This window comes from Lolium rigidum, chromosome 5 (assembly GCF_022539505.1).
Source record: "Lolium rigidum isolate FL_2022 chromosome 5, APGP_CSIRO_Lrig_0.1, whole genome shotgun sequence".
NCBI lineage: Eukaryota > Viridiplantae > Streptophyta > Magnoliopsida > Poales > Poaceae > Lolium > Lolium rigidum.
Window position 1 is genome coordinate 209,217,954 of NC_061512.1, and position 9,140 is coordinate 209,227,093.

The following is a 9,140-nucleotide window of genomic DNA, read 5'->3' on the forward strand; positions in this document are numbered from 1 at the left end:
TATTTAAATTTTTGACATCCACTTGCAGGAAACATATCCACTTACAGGAAACATAATAAGGTAAACCATTTTTCAGAATTGAATTGCATATATCTTGAGTAGTAGTGTGGAGTTGTGAAGAATGGCGTCGTTCACGTGAAAGCCCTTGTTCCCCGTCAACTCTATCATGCCCCACAACAGTTCCTTCAGATTTGCACATGCTGTTTCTGTTTATCTCTGGTACTTTGATAGGGTTCAGTTTTTACAAATTTTAGTTGTCATATCTCCTGCAACATTTGTAATCTCACGTGTGTACTTAAGTTGCTTAACCATGTTGATATTGGAAATGTAGCTTCAAGTTCCACGTGTTTAGGCTCCAAATCATGTGATGCCATGTAGATATGTCAGGTCCAAGAGGTGATCAAAGCGGTGGAGAAGGAGCTGGGTGTAAGTGCTAGCCCTTCATACTTTGATCCATCGAGCTTATTTGGTCACCACTGCATCTTTTTATATTGTGCATGGAAAACACAGGTGAAACAGAGCATATTTATTTGCAGCTCAAATGGCAAATGCAGGAGTAAGCAATCTGGTGTATGCGTGCAGGTACAACAAGCCTCAATCTTTTCTTATGGAGCCCTCGTCGTGCACAAGTGTAAACTGACATGCCTTTGTTTGAGGCTTTTCTAACTATCCATAACATGTGCAATTGCATGCCTCGGATCGAAATATTACAGGTTACTCGTGGTCATTTTGAATTCCTACTTAGCAATGCAGTGCATTATACTGTATTTTATTTGGCTGAACCACCTTTTTCTAGCAGCCTTTTGTCTTGATCAAGTCGCACAAGAAATTATTACCACATTCCACAGCAGCATGTGAGGCAAAATATGAGAGAAAAATAATTGGATAACATTAATGAGATTTTTCTAATTATCTGAATAGCGAGCAAAGTAACATACTTTCTGTCACTTATTTCTTCATAGCAGCTATAGATATAAGATTAGAAACTGTAAGCTCAGCTGAGCTTGATGCATGGACGTTTTATTAAATCATCTTTGATGTTTCCATTTCAGATGAGATTCTCTATCAGCTAAGTGTATGCAAGAGCTGTCGGCTCAGATTTCACATCAAAGGTAGTTAATCTATTTTTGTTTTTCTTTGTATTTAGTTCAGATGCACTAATACTATTGTGTTCAGTTTTGGACGAGCAACATTCTGCAAGCACCCTTTTTTCCTGGCACAACTATGTACTGTGCAAGAGTACTAAATCTCATTTGAAACTTAGAAAATTGGTTGTCCGGTTGCTCTTTTGTTTGTATTGTTTAAATTTTTTTTTGTCAAAGGATGTACCCTAGAGAAGAGGCAAAGCGTCTCAAAGTTTTGTTGTAGCAGATTAAGGAGATGTAGGTAAATGAACTGGGCTATTTTTTTGCAAAGGAAATACTATTCTGCTGATGTATTTACTAAAACCGGTGCTCTTTATACTTGATTACTGCAGATACGACAATTTCCATGTTGCCTCTTGCACTCATTTTCTGTATCTAACTTTGTTCCATATAATAGAAAAAGCACGGTGATTGGAGATCATGGAGAAGACAACCATTTGCATACAATGTCAAATGTGTTTTTGAGAGGAGGCATTCACACATGGTCAAGTTTAGCGGTGTGACATGACATTCTTATCGCCAACGTAACCATGTCTGGTGGCCACTTGGGTCTGTCCATGGACATGTTTACAGCCGCACATAACACCTGGTGCGAGCACGACCACGACAGATTAGTAACAGAGAGTCGGAGTGGGGGCTGCTGAGAGGCCACTCCGTCCCACCCTTTCATCACCGGATTAGGAGCCAACTGCCAAACACAGCAGCGCCAGATAGAAGTGATGGGATATGCAGATGAGGCTGCCCATGATACTAGGGCTGGACACCGTGGATTAGTTTGCAGGAGAGGCACCGCGGTGAAAATTTCTAAGCTGATTGAGGCAACGCAATGAGAACATGAACTGGCGGTTTGTGGATTTTTACTTTGTGTGGTCCGGTGTGGGATTCGGGGATTTTTGCTCCGGTGTGGTGGCCGGTGTGTTGTGACTCGTGAGCCAGGCTACCCCCGGTATCTACATGGTATCTACATTAACTGTGGTGAGCAAGCGCTGAAACCGTCATGGTGTGCGCGTATGTGACCAGAGAGAGTTTAGGGAGACTAGATTAATTTGTGGTAGAATTAGTATAATGAATTTTACATACATATATGAGGCTACTTACTAAAGTTTACTACTAATTGAATTTTGTTACCTTTTGCTTGCTGAATGTTACTACAGTTTGTTAATTGCACTACTGCTGTCTCTTTGAATTTCACATGGAGAAGGTCTACTTTTCTTTTGGTTGTCGCAGCAAAAGCTCATAAAGCTCGTAGTTTAACAAAGAATCTTGGTTTTGCGTATGAAACCGAGCTATTGCATATTGTAAATAGCAGTTGCAAAAAATAGTTATAGAATATTTTTAAAATATAGATACATGATTAATAGTTATAGAATATTTTTAAAATATAGATACAGGATTAAGTTTAGATGACCCGTTGAAAATGATAAGACAGATTGAGCGAAGGAATGGCCAGTTCCCACTTTTGATTGACTCCTACCTCAGTTTGGGTTTAATCGACATGGGACACCCTCTATATGCTATATTAGCTAGGCACCGCAACGCTTCGATTATATGTGAACAGAGCGAGTACAACTTAGAGGTTGCTACTATAGTTTTAGATTTCATCATGTTAATTCAGCGCTATCTGGATACATTCTTGTTTGCAGGCGTCGACCAATTTTTTTATCTTCATGCACATTCTCATGCCTTAGAAATGCAAACTATTTCGCTCCCGTTGCAAAGCACGGGCAAATGTCCTAGTTCAAAATTAAAGGAAGTTATTAAATTCTTTTTAGGGTTTGTTTACTTTGTTCTGAGTCGCGTCATTTTAAGAGTTTTTATCCTTTGCCAGGAACCTGTTCGTTTAAAACTTCTTAGCTAAGTTTTAAGAAAATAATAATTTTCTTTCAGCGAGAGGCGATGTTCCTGCAATAGCGTGACGATTGTGGTGATTTCGTCAATCTTAGTATCTATCGGATTAATTTCATATACTCCTCCTCTCGAAGGTGGTCATATGAGGGGGTGGCTGGGTTTATAGGGTGAGTGTATATTTGTATTTGTATCGTGTTTTTTCCAAATAAAAAAAAACTACGTCGGTGTCCCTAGAGTATGGTCGAATGGTTTCATGTGAAACCATAAGGGCTTTACTATACTCCCTCCATTCTGATTTACGCTACAATCTAGAAAAAACGAGATAAATTAGTGTTGCATTTATTGGTACTACTAAGATATGCGAACAACCAATTCAAGCTACATTGAAAACAACAACATCCAATCTAATAAAGAGAGCAAAAACACTTCGCTTTCCGTGTTTGTCGTTCATAGATTATTTCAAAATAAATTTTAGAGCTAGAATTAAAGCGACCCGACATATTACAAGTTTAGTAATATGCATGTCTTCGACATATTGCAAGGGAAGTGAAGTGTCTCAAACAATATGTTGACCAAAGTATCACAGATGAGCATTGCAGCGGTCCATAGTACAAACTTGTATTACAAGATTCAAACAAGATTCAAACAAGATCCAAACTGTGATATAATACAAAGGATCTGATACCAAGTACAACAAGAACTCCAAAAGAACAAGCAAATATAAAACTGGATTTATACTACAATGGTACTCTCAACCACTCTCTTATTGCAATCCACACCACCAGGCTGCTCATTGAAGTCCATGTAGTAGTTGACTCCTTCTCCTTCGATCGTTTCCTTCTTCTCAAACTCCTCCTCCTAGACATCTGGGTAATCCACTCCCGCATCTATTGGTTCACAATCTAAGAAGGGAGAATTTGTAGGTGGGGATGAGTACACGAAGTACTCAACAAGTCCAGGATATATAACAAAACAGTTTTCATGCACTATCAACTATTAGGACCAATGATCCAGCAACCACTGATTTTCGAAAACATTTTTAGGAAAGAGTTCAAGTTTTATTTCTGAAATCTATGATCTTCTTCAGAGCATGCTCTTCCCCTTTCTCCTGAGAGCAATGCTCAAGTTGATATCTCCATCTATGGCTTTCCTCACTTGGGCTAGACACTCTCTAAGATTATGATACGAACAGAACTCAATAATTAGTCCAAGTGACAATATTAAGTTTTATCTCCATAATCACTTCTAAATCATTCAACCAAAGAGCCAAAAAGATCCATAAGTCCAACAAAACACTCAGATTTTATCTTATAGTGATAATATTATGTGCTCGTGTGTCCAAATAAATATCAAAAGAATGCGTCGAAATATTGGGTTTATATCCTTAGACTCTAGATACATACATCAATTAAACCGATGTACCCAAACTTACTACCCACTCTAAAAGCTCTCATATCGTATTCGACCAACTATGGCCATAGCATCAAGGCGCTCCATAGGTCTTAGAAATATGAGTAAGTGGTAGCATCAAGTTTTACCATCCTCTTCCCAAAGAAGACGAATACACTGAGGCATGGATAGCTCTATAGGCAGGAAGAGATAAACTTTTGAACTAGGTATAGACAAGATGAGAGTGGATTCTGTGACCGGGTGTATACGTGAGCACGCGCTCGTTACCGTTGGATGCATATCAGCACCGTTGGATCAACTAACATCTGCTAAACGTCCGTTTTGTCAGGTCCTCCTCCACAGCCCACACCAACATGACCAGTGCTAGCTCCCTAAAAAAACATGAACATCGCCATACACCGGAGCGCCATGGCCAACGCCTCGTCCTTCGATTCCATCCACGACCAGCTAGCGCACGGTGATGCCGAGGCGGCGGAGGTAGATGAGCGCCCTTGATTTCCGTCGCCGCCCTTCCTAATTCCACCGCCGCCATGCCCCGCGAGACGCCGCCGCACCCGCCGGCCTGCAAGCCGCCGCACCCGCCGTTGACTTGTAGGTGTGAATCCAGGTTGTAACGAGCGCGTGTCTCCCTGCGGCGGCGTGTATGTCCATTCGATTCGCTACGAACCATCCAGGTGCCTCCACTCTACCACCTTATCTCCTCTGCTCACCTTGGATTCCTTTTCTCGCTGCCCCAGATCTTTGACCAGAAATCAAGTGAGCGAGAGATATCAGGAAAGAGGGGGCGGAGTGAGGCGAGGCCATGCGGGGCTCGACCGGCAGTTTTTGTTCCCTTCGAGGCTGCGACGGCCGTCTCAGTTGGGGCCTTTGTGGCGATCTGCACCGCGCGAGGATGTGGAGGCAGAGGCCGTCGTCACCCCATGGAGGCTCCACGAGGAGCAACGCCACGCCATGACGCCCCACGCGCCGGCGTACTGCAAGGAAGCGAGGGTCGGGGCTCGCGGGAGCGCGTGCCGCAGGGGCCGCGACGTGCACGGGCTTGGCCGGCCAGAGTGCGGCGGTCTAGTTTGGGGAGGACTGCGTCCATGGAATTGTTGCGTCCATGGCTGAGCCGGCAAGAGAAGACGAAGCTAATTAATTCTGCTTTCTGGATCGATCCGGTCCTGGTGAATGTACCAGTATAACTTGCTACTCAGGATTTTTTTAAATTCTCTCTTCATTTAATGGCCCACGCGCATGCATTTTGTAGAAGGTTCTGTTATTTGTAGCTAAATCTAGTGTTCGAAGTTCCTGTGATTCAATGATAAGAGAGGAGCACGGAGAGTGATTGAGAGGAGAGACAAGTCTGTCAGCTGGTGAAGAGACAACATGTGTGTTGTTTGGTGTAAACCAAATTAATAGGCCAACTTTCCATCCTAAGGTTCACAGGTCTCCTAACTAGACTTTTATGCCTAGAGGTCTCAACCATTGCTCTGATACCACCTGAAGAGAACCGACATATTACAGGATAGTAACATGCAAGTCTTCGACATATTGCAAGGGAAGTGAAGTATCTCAAACAATATGTTGATCAGAGTAGCACAACCAAAGCATTGGAGCGGTCCAAAGTACGAAATTATATTACAAGATTCGAAGAAGCTTCAAACTGAAACATATTACAAGGTTCCGCTATCAAGTACAACAAAACTCCAAAAGAACAAGGAAAACTTAAACTAGGGTTATACTACAATGATAGACTCTCGGGTACTCCCTTCCTGCAATCTACACTACTAACTCTATGGATCAATACTAGGCTGCTCATTGAAGTACATGGTAGTAGTTGACTCCTTCTCCTTCGATATGGTTTCCTTCTTATCGAACTCCTCATCCTGAACATCTGGGTAATCCACTCCCGCATCTACCGGTTCACAATCTAAGAAGGGAGATTTTGTAGGAGGGGATGAGTACACAAAGTACTCAACAAGTCCATGATATATAACTAAATAGTTTTCATGCACTATCAACTACTAGGACCAATGGTCCAGCAACTCACTGATTTTCGAAAATATTTTTAGGAAAGAGTTCAAGTTTTATTTCTGAAATCTATGATCTTCTTGCCTCACGAGCTGTTAGAATCCCCTATGGATTCCTTTCTCACCACGTTCAAAGCTCCTTCCCGGAATAGGGAGTGACAATGCAACAATTTTATACACTCTGCAGATGTGTGTTACTTTACCCACAAACCTCCATGGTGGTGTTCTGGAGGTAGCTAGCCCCATTCACACTCCCGTGGACACAAAGTCTTTCACCCATCTTCTTTGACATATCTCACATCGTAGCTGGCGAAACCAGCTACCCACCCAATTAGTTTAATGCCTTCTGTAGAGGCCTTTAGTTTTTTTAGATAGTTGGTCGCCTACAGTAGAGGTCACACCCCAACTGCCATACCTGGGAGATTTGCGGTAAGATGGAATTACTTTGATTCAGCCCTTCCCAGTTAGGTCATGTGGTCAACGCGGTCACTACGGCGCTTGAGCTCAAGAATGAAATCGTCGATCAAAGCCTAATGGTGATATTCCTTGTAGTTGAACCTGCCTTCCAATGGCTTGACAGCCTCCACACAGGGTTCGACTACCAACCATAATAGTTCACTGACTGCTCCATCAGCCGATGAACATGCATGTCATATTATTTATAAGATAAAATTTTCTTTGATGCAAGTGATATACAATAGTAGATTGGCAAATACTTTGATAAAAAATAATCAACGGATATGCAAGAACTGGACTTGCCTGAGATACTCGGGTGAGCAATCAAAATCATTGAAGGTCAATGTCAAAGATTCAATTCAACCATAAGAACTCCAAAGAAGATTCCACTGTAAAAAGATGAACGAAGTCCAATCAAGAATGACACCAAAGCGCACACAACAAAGGTGATGCATTGGTCCTAGTAGTTGCTAGACCATTGGTCCTAGTAGTTGATAGTGCATGAAAATTGTTTTGTTATATATCCTGTAAGTTTTGAGTACTTCGTGTACTCATCCCCTCCTACAAAATCTCCCTTGTTAGATTGTGAACCGGTAGATGCGGGAGTGGATTACCCAGATGTCCAGGAGGAGGAGTTCGAGAAGAAGGAAACCATCGAAGGAGAAGGAGTCAACTACTACATGTACTTCAATGAGCAGCCTAGTATTTATCCATAGAGTTAGTAGTGTAGATTGCAGGAAGGGAGTACGTGAGAGTCTATCGTTGTAGTATAACATCAGTTTAAGATTTTCTTGTTCTTTTGGAGTTTTGTTGTACTTGGTAGCGGAACCTTGTAATATGTTTAAGTTTCAAGCTTCTTCGAATCTTGTAATATAATTTCGTACTTTGGACCGTCCAATGCTTTGGTTGTGCTACTCTGATCGACATATTATTCGAGATACTTCACTTCCCTTGCAATATGTCGAAGACTTACATGTTACTATCCTGTAATATGTCGGGTCGCTTCAAGAATGCAGACTATTTCAGAACGGAGGGATTATGTAGCAGCTTGTTCCACACACCTTTTTTTATTGACAATCTTAAATAGTCATTCATCAATGTCTAAACCTCCCCGCTCTCTAGGACGACAAATGATATTCCATCAAGTTAGACGATATTTATTTTTGTGGTGGGCCTTTTGCCAAAAAGGCAAGATTTAGAAAAGTCGGAGACTAATCAAAAAATAATTGATAAGAACAAGGTGATCCCCATACGAGAGCATCTTCCCTATTCAACATGCAGGTGTTCGGTCACAGCGGTCTTAAGCATGCTTCTATTCTTTTTTAAATATTATTTTGTAATAAATAGGAATGTCAAGATAGTTAAAAGCTGAGGAGCTAGCCCCACATCCAAACACATGCTTATACTCCTCCTCAACCTCTTTTGCCTTGACAAAATAAGAGATCTCATTTATATGAAAATTAATTTTAACAACCGAGAGTTGTTCAAAAAGACATAATTAATTTTATATTCATTGCTTTCTTAAGATCATGTTGTGTGAGAAAACCTAATATGCATGGAATGATCTCTACTAATTCAATATATCCTACTTATTTTAGCGTGCAGTTGAGTACTTAGCAACTTTCTTTTTGTTCTTTTTCCTAGAAGTGTGATCTTATTTTTTGCATAATGGTTCACGAAAAATGGCTATTAATGCATATGTGTGGCTTAGCAACATATATGGATCTGGCATATTATCAATTGCTTTTGTTTATACAAAACATTTTTACTTCTACAAAAATCACACTATCACTAAATATAAATTATTTTTTGTGGACACAAAATTTTATTACAAGGTTTACAACTATATTATGATTTTTATTCTAGCAAAATCAATCATGTAACTATGCTGCAAATATTAGACTACAAAAAATTCTTGTACGTATTTGTTATCAGTTGAACATATTTTATGTTGTATTATATTATATTTTAAATTTTCTTGTACATATATAAATCGCTTTTCCTTTTTAATCGAAGAAAGTAAAAATAAACATATTGTTCACGATTGTGTGCTTATATAAGAATGCAGTCATTCTAATATATATAACAATATTGCTTGCTAGAGCCTAGAGTGCACCAAAGTGTATAACCTATTAAATATCTTTGAAATAGTTTTCTAGAGTAAGTTTTGTCAACTGACTAAGTCAATAATTATAGATTATAAAAGGTATCAATGCATGACGAGCTGTAGATTTCATGCAATCTCTCGGTGACACTTGCCTTCAAACTT